This window comes from Carassius gibelio, chromosome B19, assembly GCF_023724105.1.
Source record: "Carassius gibelio isolate Cgi1373 ecotype wild population from Czech Republic chromosome B19, carGib1.2-hapl.c, whole genome shotgun sequence".
Taxonomy (NCBI): domain Eukaryota; kingdom Metazoa; phylum Chordata; class Actinopteri; order Cypriniformes; family Cyprinidae; genus Carassius; species Carassius gibelio.
This window is the reverse complement of record NC_068414.1, coordinates 5527467-5545035: the sequence shown is the minus strand read 5'-3', so window position 1 is coordinate 5545035 and position 17569 is coordinate 5527467. Positions and strand designations below refer to the sequence as shown.

The 17569-nt window shown below is 46.9% G+C and overlaps 1 long non-coding RNA gene and 3 other non-coding genes across 4 annotated transcripts in view; all 4 read right to left on the bottom strand.

The window, feature by feature from the left end:
- Nucleotides 1-1256: 1256 nt before the first annotated feature.
- Nucleotides 1257-17569, bottom strand: part of LOC127979064 (uncharacterized) — a 298949-nt gene continuing 282636 nt past the window's right edge. Inside the window, exon 3 of the long non-coding RNA XR_008158705.1 lies at nt 1257-1494. This is a non-coding gene — a long non-coding RNA (uncharacterized LOC127979064). The remainder of the gene's footprint in view (nt 1495-17569) is intronic.
- Nucleotides 3928-3998, bottom strand: trnag-gcc (transfer RNA glycine (anticodon GCC)). Its single transcript has one exon. It is a non-coding gene; the product is annotated as a tRNA-Gly (tRNA).
- trnag-gcc (transfer RNA glycine (anticodon GCC)) lies at nt 8319-8389 on the bottom strand. The gene has a single exon. It is a non-coding gene; the product is annotated as a tRNA-Gly (tRNA).
- Nucleotides 13252-13322, bottom strand: trnag-gcc (transfer RNA glycine (anticodon GCC)). Its single transcript has one exon. It is a non-coding gene; the product is annotated as a tRNA-Gly (tRNA).

Genomic DNA, 17569 nt, shown 5'->3' with positions numbered 1-17569 from the left:
ATATCGACCAATGCTAAAGCTGAACAACTGACAGACAAACTGATCAAGTTCCATGGGTATTTGATGAACTGATATGAGCAAAAGTGTCTCTGAGCAAAGGGGAGTGGGGGAGGTCAATATCAAAAGTGAGAGGCGTTAACTTCTGTGGCCACCAGCTCCCTTAAGAACCACAGGGCACCTCAGCCTCCTGGACTGCACCAGATTTGTCAGTTCTTGCTGGGAGTCATTACCCTGCTCTTCCAACAAGCCACTGTCCAACTGTGACCTTGTAGCGCTGTCTTGGGGATCTTACATTACTTACCTTGCAGTTTATTCCACTTTCATGCAGATCAGCATTGACCCCCTGGACATTTTTCTTCTGGTGTTTTTTAGAGACAACAAACAGGTCAGTTTACTCTCATTGGTTTCTTTAAGCATGACCTTTCTTGCCTGCAGCCTTTTTATTGCCTTCAGGAGTTTTTCACAGGTGCATGAGCCATAATTGCTTGTACTTCGTTGAACAAGCATGGAAAAGCATTGTCTAGAGTGCTTCCACTAGTTCCCTGTAAAACACTGATAAGTTGCCCACTTCTAAAGTAGCAAGATACACTGCTTTGCTTCTGCTGGGAATCGAACCTGGGTCTCCTGCGCGGGAAACAACAACTCTGACATTCAGCCACCAGTGAGTGAAGCTGCGCTGTACTCGTGGCTCTGGGGACAGATGCCGCTTATGAAGAACGACTAACATGGCCTTAAAAACACGACCTCTGCTGCATTGGCCGGGAATCGGACCCGGGTCTCCCGCGTGGCAGGCGAGAATTCTACCACTGAACCACCAATGCTCTATTTCTGCATGAATTCTACGAATTTATGTGGAAAATGCATCTCTTCAACTGGGTAATATCGACCAATGCTAAAGCTGAACAACTGACAGACAAACTGATCAAGTTCCATGGGTATTTGATGAACTGATATGAGCAAAAGTGTCTCTGAGCAAAGGGGAGTGGGGGAGGTCAATATCAAAAGTGAGAGGCGTTAACTTCTGTGGCCACCAGCTCCCTTAAGAACCACAGGGCACCTCAGCCTCCTGGACTGCACCAGATTTGTCAGTTCTTGCTGGGAGTCATTACCCTGCTCTTCCAACAAGCCACTGTCCAACTGTGACCTTGTAGCGCTGTCTTGGGGATCTTACATTACTTACCTTGCAGTTTATTCCACTTTCATGCAGATCAGCATTGACCCCCTGGACATTTTTCTTCTGGTGTTTTTTAGAGACAACAAACAGGTCAGTTTACTCTCATTGGTTTCTTTAAGCATGACCTTTCTTGCCTGCAGCCTTTTTATTGCCTTCAGGAGTTTTTCACAGGTGCATGAGCCATAATTGCTTGTACTTCGTTGAACAAGCATGGAAAATCATTGTCTAGAGTGCTTCCACTAGTTCCCTGTAAAACACTGATAAGTTGCCCACTTCTAAAGTAGCAAGATACACTGCTTTGCTTCTGCTGGGAATCGAACCTGGGTCTCCTGCGCGGGAAACAACAACTCTGACATTCAGCCACCAGTGAGAGAAGCTGTGGCCACCAACTTCTGTGGCCACCAGCTCCCTTAAGAACCACAGGGCACCTCAGCCTCCTGGACTGCACCAGATTTGTCAGTTCTTGCTGGGAGTCATTACCCTGCTCTTCCAACAAGCCACTGTCCAACTGTGACCTTGTAGCGCTGTCTTGGGGATCTTACATTACTTACCTTGCAGTTTATTCCACTTTCATGCAGATCAGCATTGACCCCCTGGACATTTTTCTTCTGGTGTTTTTTAGAGACAACAAACAGGTCAGTTTACTCTCATTGGTTTCTTTAAGCATGACCTTTCTTGCCTGCAGCCTTTTTATTGCCTTCAGGAGTTTTTCACAGGTGCATGAGCCATAATTGCTTGTACTTCGTTGAACAAGCATGGAAAAGCATTGTCTAGAGTGCTTCCACTAGTTCCCTGTAAAACACTGATAAGTTGCCCACTTCTAAAGTAGCAAGATACACTGCTTTGCTTCTGCTGGGATCGAACCTGGGTCTCCTGCGCGGGAAACAACAACTCTGACATTCAGCCACCAGTGAGAGAAGCTGCGCTGTGCTCGTGGCTCTGGGGACAGCTGCCGCTTATGAGGAACGACTAACATGGCCTTAAAAACACGACCTCTGCTGCATTGGCCGGGAATCGGACCCGGGTCTCCCGCGTGGCAGGCGAGAATTCTACCACTGAACCACCAATGCTCTATTTCTGCAAGAATTCTACGAATTTATGTGGAAAATGCATCTCTTCAACTGGGTAATATCGACCAATGCTAAAGCTGAACAACTGACAGACAAACTGATCAAGTTCCATGGGTATTTGATGAACTGATATGAGCAAAAGTGTCTCTGAGCAAAGGGGAGTGGGGGAGGTCAATATCAAAAGTGAGAGGCGTTAACTTCTGTGGCCACCAGCTCCCTTAAGAACCACAGGGCACCTCAGCCTCCTGGACTGCACCAGATTTGTCAGTTCTTGCTGGGAGTCATTACCCTGCTCTTCCAACAAGCCACTGTCCAACTGTGACCTTGTACCGCTGTCTTGGGGATCTTACATTACTTACCTTGCAGTTTATTCCACTTTCATGCAGGTCAGCATTGACCCTGGACATTTTTCTTCTGGTGTTTTTTAGAGACAACAAACAGGTCAGTTTACTCTCATTGGTTTCTTTAAGCATGACCTTTCTTGCCTGCAGCCTTTTTATTGCCTTCAGGAGTTTTTCACAGGTGCATGAGCCATAATTGCTTGTACTTCGTTGAACAAGCATGGAAAAGCATTGTCTAGAGTGCTTCCACTAGTTCCCTGTAAAACACTGATAAGTTGCCCACTTCTAAAGTAGCAAGATACACTGCTTTGCTTCTGCTGGGAATCGAACCTGGGTCTCCTGCGCGGGAAACAACAACTATGACATTCAGCCACCAGTGAGTGAAGCTGCGCTGTACTCGTGGCTCTGGGGACAGATGCCGCTTATGAAGAACGACTAACATGGCCTTAAAAACACGACCTCTGCTGCATTGGCCGGGAATCGGACCCGGGTCTCCCGCGTGGCAGGCGAGAATTCTACCACTGAACCACCAATGCTCTATTTCTGCATGAATTCTACAAATTTATGTGGAAAATGCATCTCTTCAACTGGGTAATATCGACCAATGCTAAAGCTGAACAACTGACAGACAAACTGATCAAGTTCCATGGGTATTTGATGAACTGATATGAGCAAAAGTGTCTCTGAGCAAAGGGGAGTGGGGGAGGTCAATATCAAAAGTGAGAGGCGTTAACTTCTGTGGCCACCAGCTCCCTTAAGAACCACAGGGCACCTCAGCCTCCTGGACTGCACCAGATTTGTCAGTTCTTGCTGGGAGTCATTACCCTGCTCTTCCAACAAGCCACTGTCCAACTGTGACCTTGTACCGCTGTCTTGGGGATCTTACATTACTTACCTTGCAGTTTATTCCACTTTCATGCAGGTCAGCATTGACCCTGGACATTTTTCTTCTGGTGTTTTTTAGAGACAACAAACAGGTCAGTTTACTCTCATTGGTTTCTTTAAGCATGACCTTTCTTGCCTGCAGCCTTTTTATTGCCTTCAGGAGTTTTTCACAGGTGCATGAGCCATAATTGCTTGTACTTCGTTGAACAAGCATGGAAAAGCATTGTCTAGAGTGCTTCCACTAGTTCCCTGTAAAACACTGATAAGTTGCCCACTTCTAAAGTAGCAAGATACACTGCTTTGCTTCTGCTGGGAATCGAACCTGGGTCTCCTGCGCGGGAAACAACAACTATGACATTCAGCCACCAGTGAGTGAAGCTGCGCCGTACTCGTGGCTCTGGGGACAGATGCCGCTTATGAAGAACGACTAACATGGCCTTAAAAACACGACCTCTGCTGCATTGGCCGGGAATCGGACCCGGGTCTCTCGCGTGGCAGGCGAGAATTCTACCACTGAACCACCAATGCTCTATTTCTGCATGAATTCTACGAATTTATGTGGAAAATGCATCTCTTCAACTGGGTAATATCGACCAATGCTAAAGCTGAACAACTGACAGACAAACTGATCAAGTTCCATGGGTATTTGATGAACTGATATGAGCAAAAGTGTCTCTGAGCAAAGGGGAGTGGGGGAGGTCAATATCAAAAGTGAGAGGCGTTAACTTCTGTGGCCACCAGCTCCCTTAAGAACCACAGGGCACCTCAGCCTCCTGGACTGCACCAGATTTGTCAGTTCTTGCTGGGAGTCATTACCCTGCTCTTCCAACAAGCCACTGTCCAACTGTGACCTTGTAGCGCTGTCTTGGGGATCTTACATTACTTACCTTGCAGTTTATTCCACTTTCATGCAGATCAGCATTGACCCCCTGGACATTTTTCTTCTGGTGTTTTTTAGAGACAACAAACAGGTCAGTTTACTCTCATTGGTTTCTTTAAGCCTGACCTTTCTTGACTGCAGCCTTTTTATTGCCTTCAGGAGTTTTTCACAGGTGCATGAGCCATAATTGCTTGTACTTCGTTGAACAAGCATGGAAAAGCATTGTCTAGAGTGCTTCCACTAGTTCCCTGTAAAACACTGATAAGTTGCCCACTTCTAAAGTAGCAAGATACACTGCTTTGCTTCTGCTGGAAATCGAACCTGGGTCTCCTGCGCGGGAAACAACATCTCTGACATTCAGCCACCAGTGAGTGAAGCTGCGCTGTGCTCATGGCTCTGGGGACAGCTGCCGCTTATGAAGAACGACTAACATGGCCTTAAAAACACGACCTCTGCTGCATTGGCCGGGAATCGGACCCGGGTCTCCCGCGTGGCAGGCGAGAATTCTACCACTGAACCACCAATGCTCTATTTCTGCAAGAATTCTACGAATTTATGTGGAAAATGCATCTCTTCAACTGGGTAATATCGACCAATGCTAAAGCTGAACAACTGACAGACAAACTGATCAAGTTCCATGGGTATTTGATGAACTGATATGAGCAAAAGTGTCTCTGAGCAAAGGGGAGTGGGGGAGGTCAATATCAAAAGTGAGAGGCGTTAACTTCTGTTGCCACCAGCTCCCTTAAGAACCACAGGGCACCTCAGCCTCCTGGACTGCACCAGATTTGTCAGTTCTTGCTGGGAGTCATTACCCTGCTCTTCCAACAAGCCACTGTCCAACTGTGACCTTGTAGCGCTGTCTTGGGGATCTTACATTACTTACCTTGCAGTTTATTCCACTTTCATGCAGGTCAGCATTGACCCCCTGGACATTTTTCTTCTGGTGTTTTTTAGAGACAACAAACAGGTCAGTTTACTCTCATTGGTTTCTTTAAGCCTGACCTTTCTTGCCTGCAGCCTTTTTATTGCCTTCAGGAGTTTTTCACAGGTGCATGAGCCATAATTGCTTGTACTTCGTTGAACAAGCATGGAAAAGCATTGTCTAGAGTGCTTCCACTAGTTCCCTGTAAAACACTGATAAGTTGCCCACTTCTAAAGTAGCAAGATACACTGCTTTGCTTCTGCTGGGAATCGAACCTGGGTCTCCTGCGCGGGAAACAACAACTCTGACATTCAGCCACCAGTGAGAGAAGCTGCGCTGTGCTCGTGGCTCTGGGGACAGCTGCCGCTTATGAGGAACGACTAACATGGCCTTAAAAACACGACCTCTGCTGCATTGGCCGGGAATCGGACCCGGGTCTCCCACGTGGCAGGCGAGAATTCTACCACTGAACCACCAATGCTCTATTTCTGCAAGAATTCTACGAATTTATGTGGAAAATGCATCTCTTCAACTGGGTAATATCGACCAATGCTAAAGCTGAACAACTGACAGACAAACTGATCAAGTTCCATGGGTATTTGATGAACTGATATAAGCAAAAGTGTCTCTGAGCAAAGGGGAGTGGGGGAGGTCAATATCAAAAGTGAGAGGCGTTAACTTCTGTGGCCACCAGCTCCCTTAAGAACCACAGGGCACCTCAGCCTCCTGGACTGCACCAGATTTGTCAGTTCTTGCTGGGAGTCATTACCCTGCTCTTCCAACAAGCCACTGTCCAACTGTGACCTTGTACCGCTGTCTTGGGGATCTTACATTACTTACCTTGCAGTTTATTCCACTTTCATGCAGGTCAGCATAGACCCTGGACATTTTTCTTCTGGTGTTTTTTAGAGACAACAAACAGGTCAGTTTACTCTCATTGGTTTCTTTAAGCATGACCTTTCTTGCCTGCAGCCTTTTTATTGCCTTCAGGAGTTTTTCACAGGTGCATGAGCCATAATTGCTTGTACTTCGTTGAACAAGCATGGAAAAGCATTGTCTAGAGTGCTTCCACTAGTTCCCTGTAAAACACTGATAAGTTGCCCACTTCTAAAGTAGCAAGATACACTGCTTTGCTTCTGCTGGGGATCGAACCTGGGTCTCCTGCGCGGGAAACAACAACTCTGACATTCAGCCACCAGTGAGTGAAGCTGCGCTGTACTCGTGGCTCTGGGGACAGATGCCGCTTATGAAGAACGACTAACATGGCCTTAAAAACACGACCTCTGCTGCATTGGCCGGGAATCGGACCCGGGTCTCCCGCGTGGCAGGCGAGAATTCTACCACTGAACCACCAATGCTCTATTTCTGCATGAATTCTACGAATTTATGTGGAAAATGCATCTCTTCAACTGGGTAATATCGACCAATGCTAAAGCTGAACAACTGACAGACAAACTGATCAAGTTCCATGGGTATTTGATGAACTGATATGAGCAAAAGTGTCTCTGAGCAAAGGGGAGTGGGGGAGGTCAATATCAAAAGTGAGAGGCGTTAACTTCTGTGGCCACCAGCTCCCTTAAGAACCACAGGGCACCTCAGCCTCCTGGACTGCACCAGATTTGTCAGTTCTTGCTGGGAGTCATTACCCTGCTCTTCCAACAAGCCACTGTCCAACTGTGACCTTGTAGCGCTGTCTTGGGGATCTTACATTACTTACCTTGCAGTTTATTCCACTTTCATGCAGATCAGCATTGACCCCCTGGACATTTTTCTTCTGGTGTTTTTTAGAGACAACAAACAGGTCAGTTTACTCTCATTGGTTTCTTTAAGCATGACCTTTCTTGCCTGCAGCCTTTTTATTGCCTTCAGGAGTTTTTCACAGGTGCATGAGCCATAATTGCTTGTACTTCGTTGAACAAGCATGGAAAAGCATTGTCTAGAGTGCTTCCACTAGTTCCCTGTAAAACACTGATAAGTTGCCCACTTCTAAAGTAGCAAGATACACTGCTTTGCTTCTGCTGGGAATCGAACCTGGGTCTCCTGCGCGGGAAACAACAACTATGACATTCAGCCACCAGTGAGTGAAGCTGCGCTGTACTCGTGGCTCTGGGGACAGATGCCGCTTATGAAGAACGACTAACATGGCCTTAAAAACACGACCTCTGCTGCATTGGCCGGGAATCGGACCCGGGTCTCCCGCGTGGCAGGCGAGAATTCTACCACTGAACCACCAATGCTCTATTTCTGCATGAATTCTACAAATTTATGTGGAAAATGCATCTCTTCAACTGGGTAATATCGACCAATGCTAAAGCTGAACAACTGACAGACAAACTGATCAAGTTCCATGGGTATTTGATGAACTGATATGAGCAAAAGTGTCTCTGAGCAAAGGGGAGTGGGGGAGGTCAATATCAAAAGTGAGAGGCGTTAACTTCTGTGGCCACCAGCTCCCTTAAGAACCACAGGGCACCTCAGCCTCCTGGACTGCACCAGATTTGTCAGTTCTTGCTGGGAGTTATTACCCTGCTCTTCCAACAAGCCACTGTCCAACTGTGACCTTGTACCGCTGTCTTGGGGATCTTACATTACTTACCTTGCAGTTTATTCCACTTTCATGCAGGTCAGCATTGACCCTGGACATTTTTCTTCTGGTGTTTTTTAGAGACAACAAACAGGTCAGTTTACTCTCATTGGTTTCTTTAAGCATGACCTTTCTTGCCTGCAGCCTTTTTATTGCCTTCAGGAGTTTTTCACAGGTGCATGAGCCATAATTGCTTGTACTTCGTTGAACAAGCATGGAAAAGCATTGTCTAGAGTGCTTCCACTAGTTCCCTGTAAAACACTGATAAGTTGCCCACTTCTAAAGTAGCAAGATACACTGCTTTGCTTCTGCTGGGAATCGAACCTGGGTCTCCTGCGCGGGAAACAACAACTATGACATTCAGCCACCAGTGAGTGAAGCTGCGCTGTACTCGTGGCTCTGGGGACAGATGCCGCTTATGAAGAACGACTAACATGGCCTTAAAAACACGACCTCTGCTGCATTGGCCGGGAATCGGACCCGGGTCTCTCGCGTGGCAGGCGAGAATTCTACCACTGAACCACCAATGCTCTATTTCTGCATGAATTCTACGAATTTATGTGGAAAATGCATCTCTTCAACTGGGTAATATCGACCAATGCTAAAGCTGAACAACTGACAGACAAACTGATCAAGTTCCATGGGTATTTGATGAACTGATATGAGCAAAAGTGTCTCTGAGCAAAGGGGAGTGGGGGAGGTCAATATCAAAAGTGAGAGGCGTTAACTTCTGTGGCCACCAGCTCCCTTAAGAACCACAGGGCACCTCAGCCTCCTGGACTGCACCAGATTTGTCAGTTCTTGCTGGGAGTCATTACCCTGCTCTTCCAACAAGCCACTGTCCAACTGTGACCTTGTAGCGCTGTCTTGGGGATCTTACATTACTTACCTTGCAGTTTATTCCACTTTCATGCAGGTCAGCATTGACCCCCTGGACATTTTTCTTCTGGTGTTTTTTAGAGACAACAAACAGGTCAGTTTACTCTCATTGGTTTCTTTAAGCCTGACCTTTCTTGCCTGCAGCCTTTTTATTGCCTTCAGGAGTTTTTCACAGGTGCATGAGCCATAATTGCTTGTACTTCGTTGAACAAGCATGGAAAAGCATTGTCTAGAGTGCTTCCACTAGTTCCCTGTAAAACACTGATAAGTTGCCCACTTCTAAAGTAGCAAGATACACTGCTTTGCTTCTGCTGGGAATCGAACCTGGGTCTCCTGCGCGGGAAACAACAACTCTGACATTCAGCCACCAGTGAGAGAAGCTGCGCTGTGCTCGTGGCTCTGGGGACAGCTGCCGCTTATGAGGAACGACTAACATGGCCTTAAAAACACGACCTCTGCTGCATTGGCCGGGAATCGGACCCGGGTCTCCCGCGTGGCAGGCGAGAATTCTACCACTGAACCACCAATGCTCTATTTCTGCAAGAATTCTACGAATTTATGTGTAAAATGCATCTCTTCAACTGGGTAATATCGACCAATGCTAAAGCTGAACAACTGACAGACAAACTGATCAAGTTCCATGGGTATTTGATGAACTGATATGAGCAAAAGTGTCTCTGAGCAAAGGGGAGTGGGGGAGGTCAATATCAAAAGTGAGAGGCGTTAACTTCTGTGGCCACCAGCTCCCTTAAGAACCACAGGGCACCTCAGCCTCCTGGACTGCACCAGATTTGTCAGTTCTTGCTGGGAGTCATTACCCTGCTCTTCCAACAAGCCACTGTCCAACTGTGACCTTGTACCGCTGTCTTGGGGATCTTACATTACTTACCTTGCAGTTTATTCCACTTTCATGCAGGTCAGCATAGACCCTGGACATTTTTCTTCTGGTGTTTTTTAGAGACAACAAACAGGTCAGTTTACTCTCATTGGTTTCTTTAAGCATGACCTTTCTTGCCTGCAGCCTTTTTATTGCCTTCAGGAGTTTTTCACAGGTGCATGAGCCATAATTGCTTGTACTTCGTTGAACAAGCATGGAAAAGCATTGTCTAGAGTGCTTCCACTAGTTCCCTGTAAAACACTGATAAGTTGCCCACTTCTAAAGTAGCAAGATACACTGCTTTGCTTCTGCTGGGGATCGAACCTGGGTCTCCTGCGCGGGAAACAACAACTCTGACATTCAGCCACCAGTGAGTGAAGCTGCGCTGTACTCGTGGCTCTGGGGACAGATGCCGCTTATGAAGAACGACTAACATGGCCTTAAAAACACGACCTCTGCTGCATTGGCCGGGAATCGGACCCGGGTCTCCCGCGTGGCAGGCGAGAATTCTACCACTGAACCACCAATGCTCTATTTCTGCATGAATTCTACGAATTTATGTGGAAAATGCATCTCTTCAACTGGGTAATATCGACCAATGCTAAAGCTGAACAACTGACAGACAAACTGATCAAGTTCCATGGGTATTTGATGAACTGATATGAGCAAAAGTGTCTCTGAGCAAAGGGGAGTGGGGGAGGTCAATATCAAAAGTGAGAGGCGTTAACTTCTGTGGCCACCAGCTCCCTTAAGAACCACAGGGCACCTCAGCCTCCTGGACTGCACCAGATTTGTCAGTTCTTGCTGGGAGTCATTACCCTGCTCTTCCAACAAGCCACTGTCCAACTGTGACCTTGTAGCGCTGTCTTGGGGATCTTACATTACTTACCTTGCAGTTTATTCCACTTTCATGCAGATCAGCATTGACCCCCTGGACATTTTTCTTCTGGTGTTTTTTAGAGACAACAAACAGGTCAGTTTACTCTCATTGGTTTCTTTAAGCATGACCTTTCTTGCCTGCAGCCTTTTTATTGCCTTCAGGAGTTTTTCACAGGTGCATGAGCCATAATTGCTTGTACTTCGTTGAACAAGCATGGAAAAGCATTGTCTAGAGTGCTTCCACTAGTTCCCTGTAAAACACTGATAAGTTGCCCACTTCTAAAGTAGCAAGATACACTGCTTTGCTTCTGCTGGGAATCGAACCTGGGTCTCCTGCGCGGGAAACAACAACTCTGACATTCAGCCACCAGTGAGAGAAGCTGTGGCCACCAACTTCTGTGGCCACCAGCTCACTTAAGAACCACAGGGCACCTCAGCCTCCTGGACTGCACCAGATTTGTCAGTTCTTGCTGGGAGTCATTACCCTGCTCTTCCAACAAGCCACTGTCCAACTGTGACCTTGTAGCGCTGTCTTGGGGATCTTACATTACTTACCTTGCAGTTTATTCCACTTTCATGCAGATCAGCATTGACCCCCTGGACATTTTTCTTCTGGTGTTTTTTAGAGACAACAAACAGGTCAGTTTACTCTCATTGGTTTCTTTAAGCATGACCTTTCTTGCCTGCAGCCTTTTTATTGCCTTCAGGAGTTTTTCACAGGTGCATGAGCCATAATTGCTTGTACTTCGTTGAACAAGCATGGAAAAGCATTGTCTAGAGTGCTTCCACTAGTTCCCTGTAAAACACTGATAAGTTGCCCACTTCTAAAGTAGCAAGATACACTGCTTTGCTTCTGCTGGGATCGAACCTGGGTCTCCTGCGCGGGAAACAACAACTCTGACATTCAGCCACCAGTGAGAGAAGCTGCGCTGTGCTCGTGGCTCTGGGGACAGCTGCCGCTTATGAGGAACGACTAACATGGCCTTAAAAACACGACCTCTGCTGCATTGGCCGGGAATCGGACCCGGGTCTCCCGCGTGGCAGGCGAGAATTCTACCACTGAACCACCAATGCTCTATTTCTGCAAGAATTCTACGAATTTATGTGGAAAATGCATCTCTTCAACTGGGTAATATCGACCAATGCTAAAGCTGAACAACTGACAGACAAACTGATCAAGTTCCATGGGTATTTGATGAACTGATATGAGCAAAAGTGTCTCTGAGCAAAGGGGAGTGGGGGAGGTCAATATCAAAAGTGAGAGGCGTTAACTTCTGTGGCCACCAGCTGCCTTAAGAACCACAGGGCACCTCAGCCTCCTGGACTGCACCAGATTTGTCAGTTCTTGCTGGGAGTCATTACCCTGCTCTTCCAACAAGCCACTGTCCAACTGTGACCTTGTACCGCTGTCTTGGGGATCTTACATTACTTACCTTGCAGTTTATTCCACTTTCATGCAGGTCAGCATTGACCCTGGACATTTTTCTTCTGGTGTTTTTTAGAGACAACAAACAGGTCAGTTTACTCTCATTGGTTTCTTTAAGCATGACCTTTCTTGCCTGCAGCCTTTTTATTGCCTTCAGGAGTTTTTCACAGGTGCATGAGCCATAATTGCTTGTACTTCGTTGAACAAGCATGGAAAAGCATTGTCTAGAGTGCTTCCACTAGTTCCCTGTAAAACACTGATAAGTTGCCCACTTCTAAAGTAGCAAGATACACTGCTTTGCTTCTGCTGGGAATCGAACCTGGGTCTCCTGCGCGGGAAACAACAACTATGACATTCAGCCACCAGTAAGTGAAGCTGCGCTGTACTCGTGGCTCTGGGGACAGATGCCGCTTATGAAGAACGACTAACATGGCCTTAAAAACACGACCTCTGCTGCATTGGCCGGGAATCGGACCCGGGTCTCCCGCGTGGCAGGCGAGAATTCTACCACTGAACCACCAATGCTCTATTTCTGCATGAATTCTACAAATTTATGTGGAAAATGCATCTCTTCAACTGGGTAATATCGACCAATGCTAAAGCTGAACAACTGACAGACAAACTGATCAAGTTCCATGGGTATTTGATGAACTGATATGAGCAAAAGTGTCTCTGAGCAAAGGGGAGTGGGGGAGGTCAATATCAAAAGTGAGAGGCGTTAACTTCTGTGGCCACCAGCTCCCTTAAGAACCACAGGGCACCTCAGCCTCCTGGACTGCACCAGATTTGTCAGTTCTTGCTGGGAGTCATTACCCTGCTCTTCCAACAAGCCACTGTCCAACTGTGACCTTGTACCGCTGTCTTGGGGATCTTACATTACTTACCTTGCAGTTTATTCCACTTTCATGCAGGTCAGCATTGACCCTGGACATTTTTCTTCTGGTGTTTTTTAGAGACAACAAACAGGTCAGTTTACTCTCATTGGTTTCTTTAAGCATGACCTTTCTTGCCTGCAGCCTTTTTATTGCCTTCAGGAGTTTTTCACAGGTGCATGAGCCATAATTGCTTGTACTTCGTTGAACAAGCATGGAAAAGCATTGTCTAGAGTGCTTCCACTAGTTCCCTGTAAAACACTGATAAGTTGCCCACTTCTAAAGTAGCAAGATACACTGCTTTGCTTCTGCTGGGAATCGAACCTGGGTCTCCTGCGCGGGAAACAACAACTATGACATTCAGCCACCAGTGAGTGAAGCTGCGCTGTACTCGTGGCTCTGGGGACAGATGCCGCTTATGAAGAACGACTAACATGGCCTTAAAAACACGACCTCTGCTGCATTGGCCGGGAATCGGACCCGGGTCTCTCGCGTGGCAGGCGAGAATTCTACCACTGAACCACCAATGCTCTACTTCTGCATGAATTCTACGAATTTATGTGGAAAATGCATCTCTTCAACTGGGTAATATCGACCAATGCTAAAGCTGAACAACTGACAGACAAACTGATCAAGTTCCATGGGTATTTGATGAACTGATATGAGCAAAAGTGTCTCTGAGCAAAGGGGAGTGGGGGAGGTCAATATCAAAAGTGAGAGGCGTTAACTTCTGTGGCCACCAGCTCCCTTAAGAACCACAGGGCACCTCAGCCTCCTGGACTGCACCAGATTTGTCAGTTCTTGCTGGGAGTCATTACCCTGCTCTTCCAACAAGCCACTGTCCAACTGTGACCTTGTAGTGCTGTCTTGGGGATCTTACATTACTTACCTTGCAGTTTATTCCACTTTCATGCAGATCAGCATTGACCCCCTGGACATTTTTCTTCTGGTGTTTTTTAGAGACAACAAACAGGTCAGTTTACTCTCATTGGTTTCTTTAAGCCTGACCTTTCTTGACTGCAGCCTTTTTATTGCCTTCAGGAGTTTTTCACAGGTGCATGAGCCATAATTGCTTGTACTTCGTTGAACAAGCATGGAAAAGCATTGTCTAGAGTGCTTCCACTAGTTCCCTGTAAAACACTGATAAGTTGCCCACTTCCAAAGTAGCAAGATACACTGCTTTGCTTCTGCTGGAAATCGAACCTGGGTCTCCTGCGCGGGAAACAACATCTCTGACATTCAGCCACCAGTGAGTGAAGCTGCGCTGTGCTCATGGCTCTGGGGACAGCTGCCGCTTATGAAGAACGACTAACATGGCCTTAAAAACACGACCTCTGCTGCATTGGCCGGGAATCGGACCCGGGTCTCCCGCGTGGCAGGCGAGAATTCTACCACTGAACCACCAATGCTCTATTTCTGCAAGAATTCTACGAATTTATGTGGAAAATGCATCTCTTCAACTGGGTAATATCGACCAATGCTAAAGCTGAACAACAGACAGACAAACTGATCAAGTTCCATGGGTATTTGATGAACTGATATGAGCAAAAGTGTCTCTGAGCAAAGGGGAGTGGGGGAGGTCAATATCAAAAGTGAGAGGCGTTAACTTCTGTGGCCACCAGCTCCCTTAAGAACCACAGGGCACCTCAGCCTCCTGGACTGCACCAGATTTGTCAGTTCTTGCTGGGAGTCATTACCCTGCTCTTCCAACAAGCCACTGTCCAACTGTGACCTTGTAGCGCTGTCTTGGGGATCTTACATTACTTACCTTGCAGTTTATTCCACTTTCATGCAGGTCAGCATTGACCCTGGACATTTTTCTTCTGGTGTTTTTTAGAGACAACAAACAGGTCAGTTTACTCTCATTGGTTTCTTTAAGCATGACCTTTCTTGCCTGCAGCCTTTTTATTGCCTTCAGGAGTTTTTCACAGGTGCATGAGCCATAATTGCTTGTACTTCGTTGAACAAGCATGGAAAAGCATTGTCTAGAGTGCTTCCACTAGTTCCCTGTAAAACACTGATAAGTTGCCCACTTCTAAAGTAGCAAGATACACTGCTTTGCTTCTGCTGGGAATCGAACCTGGGTCTCCTGCGCGGGAAACAACAACTCTGACATTCAGCCACCAGTGAGAGAAGCTGTGGCCACCAACTTCTGTGGCCACCAGCTCCCTTAAGAACCACAGGGCACCTCAGCCTCCTGGACTGCACCAGATTTGTCAGTTCTTGCTGGGAGTCATTACCCTGCTCTTCCAACAAGCCACTGTCCAACTGTGACCTTGTAGCGCTGTCTTGGGGATCTTACATTACTTACCTTGCAGTTTATTCCACTTTCATGCAGATCAGCATTGACCCCCTGGACATTTTTCTTCTGGTGTTTTTTAGAGACAACAAACAGGTCAGTTTACTCTCATTGGTTTCTTTAAGCATGACCTTTCTTGCCTGCAGCCTTTTTATTGCCTTCAGGAGTTTTTCACAGGTGCATGAGCCATAATTGCTTGTACTTCGTTGAACAAGCATGGAAAAGCATTGTCTAGAGTGCTTCCACTAGTTCCCTGTAAAACACTGATAAGTTGCCCACTTCTAAAGTAGCAAGATACACTGCTTTGCTTCTGCTGGGAATCGAACCTGGGTCTCCTGCGCGGGAAACAACAACTCTGACATTCAGCCACCAGTGAGAGAAGGTGCGCTGTGCTCGTGGCTCTGGGGACAGCTGCCGCTTATGAGGAACGACTAACATGGCCTTAAAAACACGACCTCTGCTGCATTGGCCGGGAATCGGACCCGGGTCTCCCGCGTGGCAGGCGAGAATTCTACCACTGAACCACCAATGCTCTATTTCTGCAAGAATTCTACGAATTTATGTGGAAAATGCATCTCTTCAACTGGGTAATATCGACCAATGCTAAAGCTGAACAACTGACAGACAAACTGATCAAGTTCCATGGGTATTTGATGAACTGATATGAGCAAAAGTGTCTCTGAGCAAAGGGGAGTGGGGGAGGTCAATATCAAAAGTGAGAGGCGTTAACTTCTGTGGCCACCAGCTCCCTTAAGAACCACAGGGCACCTCAGCCTCCTGGACTGCACCAGATTTGTCAGTTCTTGCTGGGAGTCATTACCCTGCTCTTCCAACAAGCCACTGTCCAACTGTGACCTTGTAGCGCTGTCTTGGGGATCTTACATTACTTACCTTGCAGTTTATTCCACTTTCATGCAGATCAGCATTGACCCTGGACATTTTTCTTCTGGTGTTTTTTAGAGACAACAAACAGGTCAGTTTACTCTCATTGGTTTCTTTAAGCATGACCTTTCTTGCCTGCAGCCTTTTTATTGCCTTCAGGAGTTTTTCACAGGTGCATGAGCCATAATTGCTTGTACTTCGTTGAACAAGCATGGAAAAGCATTGTCTAGAGTGCTTCCACTAGTTCCCTGTAAAACACTGATAAGTTGCCCACTTCTAAAGTAGCAAGATACACTGCTTTGCTTCTGCTGGGAATCGAACCTGGGTCTCCTGCGCGGGAAACAACAACTCTGACATTCAGCCACCAGTGAGAGAAGGTGCGCTGTGCTCGTGGCTCTGGGGACAGCTGCCGCTTATGAGGAACGACTAACATGGCCTTAAAAACACGACCTCTGCTGCATTGGCCGGGAATCGGACCCGGGTCTCCCGCGTGGCAGGCGAGAATTCTACCACTGAACCACCAGTGCTCTATTTCTGCAAGAATTCTACGAATTTATGTGGAAAATGCATCTCTTCAACTGGGTAATATCGACCAATGCTAAAGCTGAACAACTGACAGACAAACTGATCAAGTTCCATGGGTATTTGATGAACTGATATGAGCAAAAGTGTCTCTGAGCAAAGGGGAGTGGGGGAGGTCAATATCAAAAGTGAGAGGCGTTAACTTCTGTGGCCACCAGCTCCCTTAAGAACCACAGGGCACCTCAGCCTCCTGGACTGCACCAGATTTGTCAGTTCTTGCTGGGAGTCATTACCCTGCTCTTCCAACAAGCCACTGTCCAACTGTGACCTTGTAGCACTGTCTTGGGGATCTTACATTACTTACCTTGCAGTTTATTCCACTTTCATGCAGATCAGCATTGACCCTGGACATTTTTCTTCTGGTGTTTTTTAGAGACAACAAACAGGTCAGTTTACTCTCATTGGTTTCTTTAAGCATGACCTTTCTTGCCTGCAGCCTTTTTATTGCCTTCAGGAGTTTTTCACAGGTGCATGAGCCATAATTGCTTGTACTTCGTTGAACAAGCATGGAAAAGCATTGTCTAGAGTGCTTCCACTAGTTCCCTGTAAAACACTGATAAGTTGCCCACTTCTAAAGTAGCAAGATACACTGCTTTGCTTCTGCTGGGAATCGAACCTGGGTCTCCTGCGCGGGAAACAACAACTCTGACATTCAGCCACCAGTGAGAGAAGCTGCGCTGTGCTCGTGGCTCTGGGGACAGCTGCCGCTTATGAGGAACGACTAACATGGCCTTAAAAACACGACCTCTGCTGCATTGGCCGTGAATCGGACCCGGGTCTCCCGCGGGCAGGCGAGAATTCTACCACTGAACCACCAATGCTCTATTTCTGCAAGAATTTTACGAATTTATGTGGAAAATGCATCTCTTCAACTGGGTAATATCGACCAATGCTAAAGCTGAACAACTGACAGACAAACTGATCAAGTTCCATGGGTATTTGATGAACTGATATGAGCAAAAGTGTCTCTGAGCAAAGGGGAGTGGGGGAGGTCAATATCAAAAGTGAGAGGCG